Source organism: Tinamus guttatus, unplaced genomic scaffold, assembly GCF_059628265.1.
Source record: "Tinamus guttatus ecotype Peru unplaced genomic scaffold, ASM5962826v1 Tinamus_guttatus_pri_ptg000138l, whole genome shotgun sequence".
Lineage (NCBI taxonomy): Eukaryota > Metazoa > Chordata > Aves > Tinamiformes > Tinamidae > Tinamus > Tinamus guttatus.
This window is the reverse complement of record NW_028288672.1, coordinates 3,708,075-3,723,628: the sequence shown is the minus strand read 5'-3', so window position 1 is coordinate 3,723,628 and position 15,554 is coordinate 3,708,075. Positions and strand designations below refer to the sequence as shown.

General features: G+C 37.7%; 1 protein-coding gene across 2 annotated transcripts in view; it reads right to left on the bottom strand.

The window, feature by feature from the left end:
- Positions 1-15,554, bottom strand: part of GRM8 (glutamate metabotropic receptor 8) — a 318,278-nt gene that overhangs the window by 295,580 nt on the left and 7,144 nt on the right. The gene's annotated exons all lie outside the window — the stretch shown is intronic.

Sequence of the window (15,554 nt, the reverse complement as noted above, 5' to 3'; positions counted from 1 at the left end):
TTTTGGTTTTATGTGTACTTACACAAATTTTACTAACTTTGATTTTCTGCTTGCACCTACTTGACAATTCCTTACTTAAAATTACATTAGCCTTACTAAGACAAATCTATAACCACATTTTGCAATTTATAGTATTACTACCAAGGTTTGTTTACTTGTTTTCTATAATCATTTTATCATACACTGATCATGGTGTTGTACTGGTCTGCATGGTGTGAAATGCAAATATTTATTTAATTTCTGTACACGGCCATTAATAGGTGTTTCTTAATTTACAACCTTCTGGAATACTTTCCAAGGGCAACCAAATGGAGAGGAAATTTTCACATAATATTTGACATTAAATTTCCTTGAGTTACTTTATGCCCTTAAACAAGCTCCAGACATTCTCATCGATAATCGGTAGAAATTGAGCCTATGCCCATAAGAGAATACTTGGCCCAAAATACTAAGAACAATATCCTGTAAATCCAGTGCTAAGCTGTTAGAGGCTTTTCTGACATGAAGGACAATCCGACACTGTAGGCAGGGTGGGTGGTTTTTAAATTGAGAGCTTAAGGTAGGCTGCTCCATCCCGTCAAAGAACATATATGGCTATTTTTGCAAACCAAAGCAGTATCTATATTTGATATATTGCTGTATAAAACTTGTTGTTAACAGTAGCATATGCATAAGCTGATCTGGGGCCTAGGACAAGGCCCAGATGTCTGAAAGTGTCCACTTCTCCGAAAGTACAGCCACCTGAGTCATGGTATCCCATTTCCCATTTTCCCAGTGCTCCTGGGCCCTGCTCAGGGTAGCGGCTGAGACTGCAGAGCGCTGTCTGGCTACAGGTTGCAAACTCCTATCTTCATTTTCTGCTTCCCTTGGCATGCAGTTCAGTGCAAGCAGAAGCGAATTCAGTTCTTACAAAGTGGGAATAACTATGTATATATTTTTAACAATGTTTTCCTCTTAATATTTTCAAAACAAGCTTTTAGTAAAATCAGTGACATTCGTATACATTGGCATCTGACTCTGCTACTCACATTTCTCAGTCACTAGATCTGAAAAGTATCCTAATTAAAGTCATAACTACTGCAATCTTTCATTCTGAATGAATGATTCAGACACTTTCAGTCTGAATTGAAAATGTTGGTTATATGCTCTGTCCTTGCCTTCTCTGGCCTTCCTTCCATCCTGAACCTTCAGTTAAGAAATGCCACAGATTTAAGCTGTTTAAAGAGACATGTTAAGATCTGGGGGGAAAGAAAAAGGAAAAAAAAAAAGTTTGCATAGTCTAATTATTTTGCTTTGTTTGTCCATTTGGCATTACTTTTACGGTTTATTTGGTCTGTGTTTTAATATTCTAATGGTCTTTATGGGGAGATGCCTAGAGCAATAGCGCAGATAGGAGCTATGAAGTAAAATGGAACATTATCTATTATTGTGATATCAGTTTGCCTAAAGAACTACAGTATCCACAATATTTAGAATATCCTGAAGAAAGAAGGAATGACTAATACCACTTTCAATAGGTGCTATGTGAATGTCCTCTAAATTTCTATATTTGGAAAAAAATAATCCCTATGGGCCTTATATAAAGTTGTATTTGTGAAAACAAATCAAAAGTAAATACAGGCCTGTATGTCAACAACATGCAGAATTTATATTTAACGAGAGTGTGTGAATGGGACAGTTCATGGAAAGGTTTCTGGACTGAAAAGAGCTCAGCCCTAGAGATTCTCTGAAAGCAAAGTGTTCATTATATTACAGCAAAGGTCAGTTAGAAATTTCTAGCCTTAGGACATCACTAGGTCTTCTTCTATGCTGATGATCGCAGGTACTCCCATGAGTCTGTTCACACCTCTTGAAGGACTGTCTTAAATTACGCAGCTGAAGATTAGGAAAATGAATGGTGTGTTTGTGCTTTGGCCAAGCCTTTCAAACTTGATCCTAAAAGCTCTGGAATCCATATTTAACATCTAAGTGACTGCTGTCATATTCAAATGTGCTTTACTGTTAGATCTCTCTCCGGCATTCACCTCAGTTTCCTTAAAGGCTTTTTACTGGTTTTGGTCGCTGTCATCACCACCATCTGTCATATTTTTGTCAATTTATCCTCACAATGCACCAGCATGTTCCAATAGGAGTAATGAGCCCATAGTAGCTGCCTGTATTATGTTTAATAGCCTAGTGGTTAGAGTACTCAGCTGGGAACAACTAACCATTGAGTTATAGAGTTTTAGGACATGAAACTCTCTCCTGCTGAAGCTGTTCATGTTTTCATAAACAATTAAACTTCCATTGGACTCATCTGAGAGTAATTCACTCTGTAGGCCAGCATTCAACAAGGAGCAGTGATAGGTAAGTTCAAATCATTGCTCCAATGAATATTTAATGAATTCTAGCATAGATGAAATGAAATGTGCCCATTGTGAAAGCATATCAGCAGTGAATAGGCAGCATCTGGCAAGAGCGACGTTAACTTGTGTACAGCTGTTCAGAAGGAGGAAAGCGGGAAGTAGTTTTCAAAGAAGCAGATGCACAATTACAGGCCTGTTTTGACAAGAGTTCAGAGACGAGACCTCTCCAGGGGAACTTCTGCACACAGAAGTCTTGCACGATAAGGCCTTTAGGGGCAAGAAAAAGTCATGAGACTGGGAATGCGGGAAAGCTAAATTATATAGAGTGCCCCAGTCTCCAAACAGGAGTGAGGCGAGGTGTTCTCATTCTTTGTGAACGGTATAAAATATTTATATCTGTTGTGGTGAGGCCTGGAATTGAGCTGTTCCATCTCCTAAAAAGTATTTCACTCCCTGCTCTCAATTTAAAAGGAAGGATTTGACCATGAACCTTGTGTTTTATGAGCAAATTCTCCAAACAGTAAAAATGAGGAGGAACAGAATCATTTAAGGAATGGCATCCAAGATGGGTATTTCAAAGCGACACTTTTTTTTTAATTATAAAATCTTCCAAATTGAAATCAAATATTTTGTTCCATGCAGAATAGATATCATTTAACACAGAAAAAAACAGTTTGGAGAGCTTTGCTTGCCAAAATATAAAACAACCAAACAAAAAACAAAACAAAAAAACACTCTCAATCCCAATTCAACATAATCAGTTCGGTTCAGATTAAAATAAATGTTTATTTTTCCATTCAGCTGTCAAACTGACTAATTGCTTGCATATCCCTGCTTACCATATTGCATTCATTCTTTTGGTATATTAAAAACAACTGAAATGGAGAAAATTTAAAATACAAAGCACCTTTTCTAAAAGGTATGAATGACACTCTTAGCTATTGACCCACTTCATGGTAAATAGATTAGGCAGTCATTTGCTTTCCAGGTGCCAGACTCTGCACCATTCATAGAGGCTCTTACCCAAGATATCCATAAGCAAACAAAATGTTAAGAAATTCATCTTTAAAATAAAATAAAATAAGCTTCTGTATTACTAGATATAAACTGGAATAACGGCCAGCTAGCAACTCCTTTCAAATCTGATATGGCTGGCATTTTTCTCAAATATTTAAGAAAAAAAAAATCCACTTATTTAGATAGATCATACAGTTTCACACACTTGTCTTAATTTTCTTTGATTATATACCACTTAATATCATGTTTTCCTCTAATAATGGCAGATATGTTTTCCCAATCACTCTAATATAGATTGTAGAGATAAGATTTAACAGTTTCATCTTTACGGGGTAATAATGCAAGCATTTTTTCTGAAATTTTGGGTTCTCTCTCTTTTGACTGTCAAAGTTTGCTAAGGAGGATGTACGCTTCAAATTGCAGGTCAAGCAGGTTTCGTATCTTGCTCCAGTGACTGAAGACTTGCACACTTACATCATACAATGAGTTAGATAATCCCCTTTCATAGCAAAACCCAGGGGAGGGGACTATATAAGAGGATACAAGGAATCCCTCATTAAGAACTAGCTATCTGAGGTACTTATGTGCCCCCACCCCTCACTCCTATATCTGATTAGCCAGAAGCCTTTATATTCACAAATCTCTGTGAGGCATAGGAGTGCTGTAACCTACAGCCTACATAAGAGAAGCAGAGGCAAGGTGACCCCAGAGGTCAGTCCTCTGGAGTTATCTGGGGCACCCAGATATCCACCACAAGAATCAACAAAGTTAGAGGATTTGGGTCTATGTGCCTTGCCCAAGGTCAAAGAGACGAACCATGGTGAAGCAAGACAAATCAGGTAAGGCTTCATTGGTCACTAGCATAAAATCAAGACAGTCTGTCGCACTCAGACTGACCTGTGCAGCCTGCTGTGGAGCTGAGTGATAATCTGACCCAGCCCACAAAGTCCCTGTCCTTTCCCCACAAGCTTGTGACATCCTGGTCTCATTCATTCTCTCCCGCATAGCAGAAACAATATTATTTAATCATTATGCAAAGAGGCAATAAAGTAAGTGGAACTATGAATTTCATATCTTCAGTCCTGAAGCACAAGCCCTCTGCTATGCAGCCTAAAAATAGAAATGAGGAGAAAGGAAAAAAAAACAAACAAACAAACAAAAAAGAAACAACTTAAGCTTTGATACTTGGCAGGAATGGCAAGAAATCATACCTTGAGTCACAGGGCATTCTTAGCATCTGTTCCAACTGCAAGTTTTTCACACTCCGGCATAAAGCACAGTTATCCATCCTTCTATATTTCAGTCCCAGACACTAGCTCTAGTGCTATTCTTCTCCCTCTGCAATACATCTTATCTCAAATAGCTACATACCCAGTTTCCAAAATGTTCAGGTGTTACTGGAGATGGCATACAGCTTGCAGATGATAAGTTTTTCGCCTCTTAGAAGATACTTGGTGAAATGCTTCCCAGTAGACTGAAACAACAGCTTTGACTGCATTTAGGTTTTACAACCGAAATTGTTTGTAACATGCAGAAGGAAAGAGACACTAGTTAATAAGATAAATGTTTACAGTTATATTTTCAAAGGGCATCATCAAATCCCATCCAACAAAGAAGACACAAATAGACTTTTTTTTTTTCTCTCATATTTCATGCATTCTAATAGCTTTTTCTTTCATTAGAAAACACTTTGGTTCTGCCTGAACCGAGCACAAAGAAAATCAGTCCTTTAATCCTCAGGACAATGCATATTGTCTTCACAGTTTGGCAAGTAAATATAGAAGCTGGTAACTTTTAAATCCTGTGCTTTGTTATGTAAAGGCTTGCAAACAGAACCATCAAAGTTAGGAGTGAAGAGTACTGGCTGCTTTACCTACATGATTTTTCTGCTGATACTACAATGTATACTTTTATGCTTTTGTCCAATCTAATTTTCAGAAAGCTAGGAAATAGGAAATTTAGCATTTCTGCCATCCTAGATAACTGGAGTAATCTTTAGACCATATACAACAGGATGCTCCCTAGATATATTTTTATAATAGTTGACCTTATTTTTCCCTCCCATAACAACATCCTAGTCATATATATCTGCACTCTAATAATTCCTCTTTTTAAATAGAGTTTGAACTGTTAACATCATGATGTAATAATTAAGGACACACAGTTTCTTTTGCTATCCATCTTTCAAACTTCTTTTTGGATAGGAAGCCTACTGACAGTAATAGCAATGGGGTACAATACTGCATGGGCAGACAATCTGAGCTAATATTCGTTATTTCCCTCTGGACAAATGTAATTTTACAGTTTTGCAATTCACAAGATTCCCTGGAATTCACTGCTTTGTCAGGGATTATTCTTAATTTAAGACAGTCTAAAAGTGGCACAAAAATCAGAGTCCATTTCCCTTTTGAGTATCAGAATTCAATAAACAGGCCCAGCCAGCTGGCCACAAAGGAGTATAGTCACTTACTCTATATCTCTGCTCTTCTCCTGAACTTTGGCAAAAGCCAGTTATCCCAGTCAGAGAGCAAGCCTTGCTCCTGCAGCAAGCCCTCTGTAGTCATGGTATTCCCAGGCCTTGGCACTTTCCATTCCGTTCAAGACACCAGCCCTGACAGCCCATTTGTCTCTTTTTGCAGTACATGTTTTTGTGTCCCAGACAGCAAAATGATGAGCATAGTCTGAATCCCCAGCATTTTTTATATTGCTCCTAATGATAAATGACTTCCTGGTTTCAGATTACTAGATACATTCTCTTCTCTCATGGAGCTCTCTTGAAAGCTTGCTTGGTCTACACAGCCACAGCAGATGAATTTATAGTCATACAATAACATGTGCAAAAGCATACACACATTACATATCTTCTCCTTCATACTATTAGTCTATGTGTCTTATCTTCCATATCAACATCTTTAGCCTATGTTTCACTTCGCTTAATTAACACATCATCTGAATAGGCAAGTCTTGAGATTTACTGTGATTTCATCTGCTGTTCATAATACACCTTTCTACATTGATGAGTCCTTGTCTAAGGGACATCCTTCAAGAAAGCTTCTTCTGGGTGACAGCACTGTAGATGAAAAGAAAAAAAATATGCATGACAGAAAAAAAAAGAAAGAAAGAAAAAGAAAAAAAAAGCTTTTTCTTTAGCTCCTCTCTTGGGATTAACTTTAGAGCTGTAAGGCCTGGAAAACCTCTGCTGGACACACAGCCTCTTTGATAAGTTTAACTAATGATAACTTTTCACTAAGATATTATTTTCAAAGGACTTTACAAACAATAAGCAAACAAAAATTGTCTGAATAAGAGTAACAAACACAATGAGAGTGATAGTATATCGTCATACTGTAAAGCAGTGAAGTTGGTTGACTTCAAGCTTTATCCAAGCTCAAAGTTTGTAAAGTCATTATAAATGTGACAGAGTCATGGTCAGAGTCAAAATCCTCTGCTGCTCCTAACAATGCAAATTGTTAGGAGCTTTTTATGGAACAATATCCAAAATAAACAATTGTCCTTTTGCTACTTGTGACTTTATAGAAGAGCCATGCACATATGTGTATCAGATAAGAAGGAATAAAGACCCTAATTATGCCTTCACAAATACCAAAGCTACACAACTAAATGTTACAAGCAGCTTCTGTGAAAAAAATTTAGGGCAAACCTCACAATATGAACTACTCGGACAAAACACTTTTGCTCCTAACCCACAGTCCCAAACTCTAAGAGAAGTACAACAGAAAAAGAGCTCTTGCACTGCCCCCATGAATCTCAATATCCCTATTGGCAATAATTAATTTCAGGGAAGCATTATAGCCACGTATTCATCTCAAGTCACAGACAAGAAGACCCAGAATGAGGTTAGAATGAGAACCCCTTGTCCACTGAGTCTTCCTTTTCTCAACATTCCATTCCATTTCTCAACAAGCACTTCCCTGATCCCTTTTACCTCCAGATGGGTTACCCTACAGATAAGTGCCTCACATTAGACACCCAAACTCCAGTTCTTTCTTGATCTGCAGAACCTCATGACTCAAGAAGCTGAGACCCAGACAGAGCCTTGACTATTCAGCATATGTGAGTCTTTGGATGAAGAATATGGAATTAAATATTCCCTTGGAAATGCAGGGGAGCATAAAATAAATTTTCCAAAGAAAAGAGACAGAGAGATGGAAACACAGGGGGCAGCTCATAAGTTCTGTAAAAAACAATAATATATTTTTTAAAAAAAAGAGAGAGGAAAAAGAGAAAATGTAATAAAGAATGGAAGAGAAAAGGAAATAGAGGATTTAAGAAAATGGCACCATGCATGCAGCTATCAAAATCTCTCAAATCTGTATAGAGCCACCTACAACTTCACAGAAGGTTTCCAAAATCTGCCCAAAGCCTTTCAATGAGAAGTTCTATCTGAAGAAAGAGCTATGGATAAACCCATTCTCTTTTTGAACATTGAAAGATGCATTCGCTCTCATAGACCTGATTCAGTCCCTCACTGAAAGCATTTTACTCTCTCTATTGAGGACACAGGCAGCCAAGGGCAAAGAGCCTCCTAATTTAAGGCCTCACTTAAATGCTTAATTGTTCTGTCAGAAGAATAGGGGACATAATATCTTGCTTTTCTGATCTGGGAGCATATGTAGATCCCAGCCCAGAGGAGCATTTTGCTCTTGGCTATTTAATTCATTCAAGTGGAATTAGTGTCCTTCAGTCAGACTTTTATTTGGATGACTGTTTTTCTCTGCTAAATTCTAGCAAACAAAAGGATATATACATTTAAGCATTGTAAACTAGTTTAATCCTAAAAGCACAATGTGCTTTAGGGGAAATGATGAGGATAGAACTACACAAACCACAAAATCTACCAGTTGGCAGTAACACACGGTGGTGCCTGGTTTCTGACGACAGTCAGAATGCAAGTCTAATAATATTGCACAGCTGTCACTCTACTGAAACAAATATCTGTCAGGAAAAAAAAAATCTTAATTTAGTTCTCATTGTTGGTAATAAAACTAACGGGATTGTACTAAAACACTGAAACAGCATCAGTGACTCCTGAAGTGCCTTGACTCCCCTTCCATATTAAAGAGGAGCAGTGGAGCGCTGCTCTGAGAAATCAGCAGCAGCTTCCCTCAGAAATCCAAATAATCCCACACCACATTCCTGAATTCAGGTGCCTGTGTTACTTAAATAGCTCAGGATGACCTATGCCAGGAGACTCCCAAACAATTTTCATTGCGCTTCTGAAGTTAACATGAGTTGGGGATCATTCATTCCCATTGGTTTCCATAGAGCTCCACTTGGGGGGGGAAATTAGAAGAGTTTATAGTATGGATGTAGATTGTTCATGTCAGCTCGCTTCAGTGCCAATACTATGCCAGGCACATTTTACCAGGAAAAAGGCAAAGAGACTCTCCTGTCAATTAAAGGTCTTTAAAAAAATCTCACACAGAATTTGGGTCTCTGTGAAGAAGCCAGCCCCTACTGAACAATTAGATTCCTCTCTTTAGGCTTTTGGCCTTTCTACTTGTGGAGTTACAACTGATATCTATATTAATACAGGTATTATTTAGCAAATAACTCAGTGAACTTTTGACATACCCAGGGAACTTTAATACAGTGGGTGAGAATCTGCCCAAGTTTCAGCCATAAAAGGGTGAAATAAAAGAGGAAATCTTTCCACATAGCAATTCTTTTCATGCAAGGAGGTAAAAAAGTACATACATATATGTGTGTTTATATGTGTGTGCATGTATATGTGTATATATATATTTTTTTATGTATGTATACATGTACATATATATATATGCACCCAGATGCCCTCGAGGAAGTCAAAGGAAAATTAGACCATTGGTCTCATTGTAAGGTGCTCACATACTGTGGTTCTGAAATGTGATTAAAAAACTCAACATTTTAGACAGTTTCAGCTTGCCTACAAAAACACAGGAGACATCCCAAATCATTTAACAAACATTAATCAAGCTGCCAATTATTTCTGTGAAATAGTTAAGTATAATCAAATCAAAATGATAAAAAAGAAGCACAGAAAGGCCAAAAGATCCTTTTAAAGCCTCACTGCAAACGAATGACAAACACAGGAAAATAACAGAGAAAATCAGATTGCTAGTTTGCTCTAACTACTAGTTATAACTGCATCCAAGAATGAGAGAAGTCTAAGAAATATTAGATCTTGAGAGGAATATTTAAGGAGCTAATATACTGTAAAATACTAAATGAATGCATCAAGTTGCTTTTGTACTCCCTTGCCTCAAGCAGCTTAGCACAAATAAAATTTGATGCTAATCAGTCCTAGCAGTTTTCACAGAATCTGGAAACCTATTATTTCCTCTGGCTTCAGCTAAAAAAATTCACAGCTATTTCATTATTGATCTTGGTAAAGTGCCTGTTGACACATCATTTTATCCTTGATGTTGACCTGGCATTTTCCTATCTTGACTCTGACACTTTTAACTTGGCATTGAAAGAATAATCATGACTAAATTAAATGGTTTTTACATAACCAAGTGGGTGCTTGGATATATGAACAGATATGGATGCAGCTTCTACCTAACAGAGTTGAATTATGTAAAAAAAGAAGAGAGAGAGAAATACAGAAAAAAATCAAATGATTATAACAGTATTTTCCAGTCAATAACAAGAAAAGATGCTCAGATACTAAACAGATTTGTATTTGCAATAAGATTAAAAAAAAAGAAAGAAAATTAAATGAGATACATTGGCAATAGTTTCCTTTTATAATTAAAAATGATTCAAAAAGTGAAAATATTATCTAGAACAAAAGTAAAACAAATCTGTTCATCTTAAGAGCTGATTTCAAAATGTTTCAATCTTCGTTCCCTACTAACAACAATTTTTCTTCACACTCACACAAGATTTTCCACATATGTTTTAACCACAGAAAAAAAAATCATATCCTATTTCAAATTTCAAATGCTATGCTGCAGGAGATGTTATTGACAAATGTAGTGTGACACCGTGAAAAGAAAATTGATATATTTTAGTCATTGCAGCACATTTTGTATTAATGTATGCCAATATGCTAGGTAAAACTCTTGAGCCTGTTCTTTATTTCTTCCAAAGTTAAAGGTAAAATTCTTCCTGTTATGGAAAGGCCCTGCAGTCAGATATGGGAAAGGCTGACTCCAGCAGCACTCTGGAGCCTCTCAAGTCAGTAAGGCTCACAAAATGCAAAAATGTCCATACATATGGATTGGGATCAGTATAGAGTTCAGGCTGCCACCTGAAAGCATATGTATGTGCTCTCAGAAGGTAAGTAGTAAAATGTAATAGTATTATTCAGAAAGTATATCCTTCAATCATGAGAAAAAACAGTAGTGACACAACTGAGTAGAAAGTCCTGCATTTATGAGGCTCAATTAGGATAGGCTCAGTACAGCAGTAATCCCTGTGCTCCCCTCTTTTGTTTCTAGGAGCCTCTCTGATGTTCTTAGAAGATCTGGAATGCATCCCAGTAACAGAGCCCTGTGCCAGCTAAAGGTGAAAAGACATGCCACTGAACCCAAAAAAAAGCATCATCCAGCTACTGCGCTGCTGGCTACCAGCTGAAGGTATCCATTAAAAACAAGGCAAGGCAAATGAAGAATCAAAGCAAATAATAGACAAAATGCTTGGGGAACTGATATATTCACTTCTACATTTGCTTAAAGAAACTGTTCTTTGCATTTGAGATGGTTGCACATAGAGTCAAAAAAGAAACTACAGAATGTCATTCATACTATGTGCTTCTGAAAAGGTAAATGCATATTAGATGTATAACACAAAAATACACAAAGTACGTATTAGTCTAGGGAAGGGAAAGGAAGAGAGGGAAGGACAAAATTGCGAAGGAATTTTTTGGTTTTATATACACATATATTTATATATTTGTATATTTGTTTATTGAATACATAATCTGTTGTATATATTTTACATATATTATATATGTGTGTATATATATGTGTGTGTGTGTGTGTGTGTATATATATATATGAATATATATATAAAAGCTTAACGTCACAGTTCACCGAGCATATTGTCCACCCGTCTTGATTCGCATGCAAGCCATCGTCCCTAGGCTGCTCCCAGTGTGACACTGGCTAGAAGATGTGTGAAGGTGACAGATGGAGTGTACCAAGGAGTTCAGGAATAGCGTGAGGTTTTTAGATGGGAAGAAACAAGCATAAACAAATGTCTCACTCTGTTCCAGCAGACATTAACCATTAAATAGAGTTAGTCAGACATTTTAATAAGTTCCTTCCCTGAATAGAAGGAACGCAATATGTTAAGAGTTACAGCATCTCTCGTTTCCCCTAAACTGAGTTTGAAGGGGCTGAGAACAGCCCAAGCATTTACGGGCTTCACACAAAGACACTAAAGGGCATCACTGGACCCTACCTTTGTGCCATAGTGGGAGCCAAAATTTCAGAAAGACAAAGCCAGAGAAAGAGAGGAATGCAGGAAATTTCTCCTGAATAATTCAGTTGAAAGAGGCATTCCCTCTTGACTACTGACTGTTGGCCAACAGGGACATCTGGTCTCTGACTCAGTCTACAAGGCAAACAGGAGCCAGCTTGGCAGCCAACTTTCCAGGCTGGAAAATCAGTGACCTAACCCTCCATTAAGCAGAGGAAAGAATAGTTCCTCATTCACCAGAAAAATGGAACTAAGTGGGTCCAAACTTGCCTACTCTATTTCTACAGTAACTTCATATGGGAAACACTAAAACAATGTCAGACTGCCCTTTTCCCTTCACTCAGACCACTGCATTTTAGCTCTAGCAAAGCTGTATTGCTGGTCTTCACAAAGTCTGACCTTGCCTTGTTGACGTGCCTTCCTAGCTGGCCTCAGGCCTGTGCATTACCAGGGTCTTGGCTGGCAATCACTGGCCTTCCAGCTGAGCCTGGCTACTGCGCCCAAACCTGCTTTGGTCTTCTCATTTGGATGCTATGAGACTCCCACTCATGAGACCATTGCCCTTCCTCACTGTCACCCTCTGCTCCTGACTTAAGTTTCCCTTGTGGAGCAGCCCACCCTTGAGGTGCTCTGCTAAAAACAACTCCATAAAATGATACACCAGCAGCTTCAGCTGAGGACAATCTGTCCTGAGATCCAAGCAGAACTGCTTAAGCAAGTATTTATTGTGCTAATATCTTGTGCCGTAATTTTTTTTTTTTTGCTTCTGAAGGTCCTTTCTTTATTCCACTATATTTGCAGCAAGATTGCCTACAAGTTCTGAAAGCTTAATAAACATGCTTCACACACTATTCTTTTCATCAAAATTCAGAGTAATGTAAGCAACCTCCGTGTTATCATATGTAAAAGAATAACCAGTCCACAAGCTAATTCCCTGAACAATTCATTCCTGTTTGCAAAGTGCCTCTGAAAGGTCTGAAAACATCAACACGTGAAATTTAGGCTATCTAAATTTGCCCCTTAATGTCTTGCAACTACTAAAGGCAGAAAGTTACCTGTTAAGTGGTGCTTAGACATGCCCAAAAAGAAAAGGTCAGAGAATTCAAGGTGAGCTGTTTGGCTATAGATCAAGAATATTTTCTGTGATACTCTCTCTTCCCCCCTTCTCATGAAAACAGACTTAGATATAAGGATACCAAGAATATCAATCAGTTTATGCTATCCAATAGATCATCAGATAGGGCTATTGACCAGTGTGTTTTACATTGCAGAATCGATGAGAGAAAGAAAAAAAAAATGGAAAAGAAAAATAGCATCATAAAAATACCAGCTGCTGAGCATAATATTTCTCAGGCTGGTTTTTTGTATGTAATCACATTGAGTGATATATTTCTCGCAATTTCATCAGAGATTAAAATTTCACTAGGTAACAATGTTGTCAAGAAATATGCAGTCCTGACATTTAGGAACTTCAGAGCAGATATTAAAGCAATACTGAATTTCAAATTACAGGGTCATCTTGATGAATAGAATTGCTAGTCATATGGATGAATTGCATTCATCCTGATAATAATGGGAATAGGTGTTTGCATGATGGTTATCATCAGCACTAATTAAATTACAGGTGTTTATACCAGCTGAGTGCCCAGCCTGGACACTCAGGCTCACTCAACACTGATTCCATCCTAGGAACTTCTGTGAGCATGTACCATGGTTCTGGTCCTCCATCACACAGCCCTGTGGGGCTCTCAGTTGAGAACCTCAGCCCATGTCTTCTTTGGTGACACGCAACCAGATTGTACTTCTACATTTCTGACAGATGATCCTCTATTTCCTATTGTGCTTGCTTAAAGCCATTGTGCATGGTTTCTATAATGCTGCTAAAATGGGGCCAACCAGAAGCCTTCACACATGCAATGAATCCCCCCATCGGGAACAAAGCTACTCCTGAGGGAAGGTGAAAAAAACGGACTTCAGCTGCTGGTCCAATATGAGACATTAAAGGGCATCATTTGTCATTTTTTTACATTATTAAGAATATGTGTGCAGGATCTATAATTAAAACTAAAAGAGATGTCTCCTCTTTTTGCCAGCAGCTGTGTTACATCAATTAAATGGGTAAATAAGATCTTTCCCCAGAGGGGATATCACGTGGCCCTCTATTGATTAAGACTGCAGTAGAATGTTATTTGCAATCTTATTGCATAATGGAAATCAGGAGGTAGCTGTCATGGTTTCAGAAGACAAATTGCTGGTATCTTAGACAATTCATAGGCCTCTTTCCTTCTTGCTGCTCTTAATTCACAGTTAATGCATGCCTTATGGGGCTTAGTTTCTTAAATCAGTCTACTACACTGCATTCAACTCAAAGCTGGAAGTGGTATTCTATGTGATTCTGCACTATGATGGGCATTAAAGTGACCATTCCATCTATCACTACTTAGAGCTATGCATTATTTAATAGAGTAACACAGCGTTGAAAAAGGATGTTAAATTAAAAATAGATGTGTCCTGCAGCATGCATGGTTACTCCCAAGAAGGACAGCCCTCCCTTTCTCCCCTAGCTGTGGCTCCAACAGTGCTCTCCATATTCAATATTCCTAAATCTCAGTTTAGTTTTGCTTACTTGACTTTCACAAGCAAAGCACATGTCTAGTCCAAGTCCATGACTCTCAAATGTGTGCAGCAAATGTGTGCAGTAAATATGACCAAGGCTCAGTTATGTTGTAGCAAACATCTCACCACAGCCCAGCAGACACTTCATTCCTCCACTGAATTATACAACATGACTATGTCCTTCATGAGAGAACCAGACAGGAAAGACGGACAGTATGAATGACCAAAATACTCTTTTCCAGATTGAGAAATCTTCCAAAAGGACCATCTTTTCTTGCTTCTGTGCAATCTCTCAGGCACAACAGCTTGGCAAGTGCAACCATTTCCAAAATATGTAACAGCAATATTTAAGAATATCAGAATCCTCTTCACTAAAGACAAAGAAACGGCCTTTTACATGACTTTCAGTGATTATGAGGTTACCGGGACATAAGAAAAGATTTTTGAATGGAAGGGGCCAATCTATAACAGTAGGCAGTAATAGGACAGTAATATATTCAAATGAAATGCTACGGCCATTTTGTGCATTGAAAAAGTGTGCTCATCTTACCATGATCTATTTACCATTTCATAGAATTGAAAATTAAATGTTAGCTGCCTGATCTGTGCCAGGTAAGTTGATTGATTAGAATGTGTTCATCTTTCCACCTAGCCTGGTGAGTTTAAGAGCGGAGGCTTACTTTTCCAGCATTTATAGGAGCAGAACTTAATAAAGTACACATAAGGAAATGAACAATATGCCAGTAGAACTACTGTCCAAAAGTAATCTCTCACAAAGTAATAACAAAGTCTGGAAAAAAAAAATCACCTTGTGAAAATGATGGAGGAGGTTAAGATTTCAAGGAAATCAAAGATATTTCAGTACACTTCATTTGGCTAGACATGCACATCAATAACACTAGATTATTGCCAGCCTTTCTTCCTACTTAGGGAAATTATCTGTTCCTCCTACAAATGGATTTTATTTAAACCTTCTATTGCATTCCCCTAAAAATGTGTGAAATAATAAATTTCAACCTGGTCTTGATGAGCATAAACACGTAATATGAAGAAAATCTGAGTAACAGAAAAAAAAAAAAAAAAAGAATAAAGCACCCTAAAGAATTAAAATGTGTGCACATTTCGCTCTGGTTGCTCAGAACTTCAAAA